The following is a 3608-nucleotide window of genomic DNA, read 5'->3' as shown; positions in this document are numbered from 1 at the left end:
AACAGTTATGGAGCAGAATTGGTGGTGGGTCAGGATGCTGGGGAAAGGGATGTGATGTGAAAAAGGGCAGCAGCCAGGATATATCTGATGCTAGGCTTGAGCAGCAAGCACAGGACAAAGGCATAGCAGCATTAGGGGAACAGCAGAAATGGGCAGGCTGGGCAGAGGCAGGTATCAGGCATCTGATTGCTGAGACTTGGGTGTGTTTAGGAGAGGGCAGGATATGAGACAAACTAGCATGGGGCAGCATGTGGGATGGACAGGCAGGGCCGGTCTACAACATTTTGGCACCCGAGGTGGGGAGCTCAAATTACACCCCCATGCCACCTTTTCTCCTGCCTCCCTGTTATGTCTCTTGTGCCGTCCTTCCTCCAGTACCGCACTCCACCATCTCTGTGCATCTAGAGCAGAGAGAATTCATATGCACCAGCAGCAGACACAATTTTCTGGGTCCTAGTGCCCCCCCCCCCCCCGTCTGGCATCTGAGGCGCTTGCCTTAGTTCGCCTCATTGTAAGGCCAGCCCTTTGGACAGGATTTTTGTTCAGTGTGTGCATGTAGGAAGATCATATGGGATGAGAAGGCTGAATGGTGTCCAAGGGCAGGGAGTGTGGAAAAAGCAAATAATGTGATGGGACTCCATGAGTGGTAAGGTAGGGACAGCTGTGAGTGAGGCTTGCGCTCCCCAAGTGACTGCCCTAGTCTCTAGTCCACTCCACAACCCACCCACCTCCCTACCTTCAGCAGGTCCCTTATCCTGCTTTCCTAAGCAGGATAAGGGATGCCCTGAAGGTAGGAAGGTGGGTTCTGGAGTGGCCTAGGGGATTTTCCTGGGGAGGGCAGGATAGTGGGCTCAAGTCCCACCCACCCTGGGAGCAGATGGAGAGCTAGAGCAGTGCAGCACATGGGGCAGTCTGGATCTGATGAAGGATAGCTTGGTGTGGTGAGGAGGTGCCTTTGGGCACAGGATGTGGATTGGGTGGCATGGTAGGGGCCAGGCAGAGTCTGGCTGCTGCTGGAGGTGGCAATGCAAAGAGAGCCAGGTGTCAGAATAAGGGCAGATTTGAGTGATAAGGCCCATGGCTGGGTCAGTGCAGGGGTTTGGAAATTTATGGGGCAGTGAGGTAGGGAAGAGTCCATTGTTATTTCTATATCTCTTGCCTGGCACTCTGTCAGGGACACCATGGGAGCTCAGCCGCTGAGCCCTCTGCCCATGCTCTCTTTCATGCATGTTAAAAACTGCAATCTCTGTGAATGCTCAGCTGCATAGAATTAATCAGGAGCCTATGTGGCCAAAGGTCAGGGACCAAGTCACAGCTAATGAACTGGGATATACATCAAGCTGCAGGGGTTGGGCATGGGGAGCTGAGTCTGTGGGTGAAGTGTAGTGTAGTGTCAGGAGGTGGCTAGAAAGAGAGAGAACACAAGCCTGCCTATAGTCTGGGGGTTAGAGCACTCACCCAGTGACCTTGCCCCCTGACTCTTTCTACAGTACAGTAGACAGCCTCATCTCAGACTGTCTTGCAGCCCAGTGTTTTGAGCTGTCACCTGGTAGGTGCCAGGCCCCTAGTCAGATCCCTTCTTGCCCTCAGGAGGATGAAGCCTTTAAAGCGGGCCCTTAGGCAAGTACTCTAGCCACGAGGCTAAAGTTAGGACAGAAGCCCTTCTCTCTCTCTCCCAGCCGCTTGCTGAAACGCCGTATACTATCGCACCTATCTCCAACAAAGGTTCCTGGCTGTGAATTGAAGAGATAGGCACCTACTGGCAGAGTGCACTTTTGTCACCTTGCAACATGAGAAGGGCAGAGCTTTTGCTGGTGTGAGGGGGTTCGCACTCACCACCGTATCCCCCTGCCGTCTGTCTTCCGGAATTGGCTCCCTTGGCAGGTGGGGTGCCTTCTCTGGGGTGGCGTCTCCCTTCTTTACTCCCGGCTGCGGCGTCCTCTTCACCACACTGCCCTCCGGCAGTGCCCAAGTCTGTTTCTGAGCCCCCCTTCCGGGGGTTGATGTTCTTTCAAGCCCTGCAGTCTGGGGATTTGCGGGCCAGAGCTCCCCTAGCCCTGCCTGGCCTCCCCAGCCCTGCCCTAGCTCCAGGGAGCCTCCTCCTCCCTCAGCAGCCAGGTTCTCACTGCTCCCCTCCACAGCAGCAGCCCATTCTCTATTATGGCGCCCAGCTGGGCCCTAATGGGCTAGTACAGCCTCAGCTGGGCTAAACTCCCCGGCCCTGGTTCAGGCCGGGGTCTGCCCTTAAAGGGCCAGTGCAGGGCAAGCGCCCTGTCACAGCTGGCATCTCCCACTGGCTAGTGTATGTAGCTCCATCCCCAGGGTGTTGGCTTTTGTGAATCACTTTCAAAGGTGCCAATCTTTCTTCATTCATTGTGGTTACATCTACACTGCAGCGTTTTTGCACAAAAAGTCTTTTGTGGAAGAGTTCTTGCGCAAAAGTGTGTCCACACCTCAAAGCGCATCGCTTTTGTGATGCGCTTTTGTGCAAGAGAGTGTCCACACTGCATGGACGCTCTTGCGCAAGAAAGCTCTAATTGTCATTCACAGAATGGCCATCAGAGCACCTGTGCTTTTTCGGATAGGCTCTATTTGTGCAAGAAACCCCTGCGGAGCGTCCACACATGCCTTTTTGCACAACAGATGTAGCACAAAAAGGAGTTATGCCTCCTAGGATGAGGTTTACCTACACCGCAAAAAGCCCTCTGTTCTGCCATTTTACTGTCAATTTACTTGCGCAAAAACACGCTTAAGGTGTGGACGCTCCCTCAAGTTTTTGCGCAAAAACAACTGTTTTTGCATAAAAACCTTGTAGTGTAGATGGAGCCTGTATGAGCATCTAGGTGCCTGTGTCAGACTTCATGCAACACCCAAGTTTTTCCATTTGCTCAGGCCAAAGCCCAGTGGTGGGATTCACCCTTGGAACAACTTACTGGAGACACAGAAAATTCTCTGTCATTTCCAGTCTTTTAAATCAAGGCTGGATGCCTTGCTAAGAGCTCTGCTATGCCTCAAACAGAATGTATGGGCTTGATACAGGAGTTACTGTCTAAAGTTCTTTGGCCTATGTTCTGTAAGAGGTCAGACTAGATTATTAGAATTGTTCCTTCTGCCTTTAAATTCTATGAATATCCAGTATCTTTTCCCAGAGCCACATAGCAGCTAAACCCACAAAGTTTACCACTCCTGATCTTAGGGCGTGGCTGTAAACAATAGATTGAGAAATGTGTCTTGGATGGAAGCTAGAAGCATGAAGATCAACTACTAGAAGTGGGCTTCATCCTCCCTGATTGGATCCACTTCGTCATCTCCAGCCTGAGTCTGGCCTGCATATTTATACCTGCCTCTGGAAATTTCCACTACATGCATCTGACGAAGTGGGTCTTTGCCCACGAAAGCTTATGCTCCAACACTTCAATTAGTCTATAAGGTGCCACAGGACTCCTTGCCGCTTTTGCAGATTCAGACTAACACAGCTACCCCTCTGATACTTCACTCCTGGGAAGGCATTGTACCGGCATTCTTGTTCCTCCCTTTTCCTGTAGGTGGGGTTTCCCTAGGAAACAGCAGCTGCTCTGCTTCCCAGTGCTAGCAAGCTGCCCATTGGA

This window comes from Pelodiscus sinensis, chromosome 16 (genome assembly GCF_052426305.1).
Source record: "Pelodiscus sinensis isolate ZL-2025 chromosome 16, ASM5242630v1, whole genome shotgun sequence".
In the NCBI taxonomy this organism is placed as follows: domain Eukaryota; kingdom Metazoa; phylum Chordata; order Testudines; family Trionychidae; genus Pelodiscus; species Pelodiscus sinensis.
The sequence above is the reverse complement of the archived record's forward strand: the minus strand, read 5'-3'. Positions refer to the sequence as shown.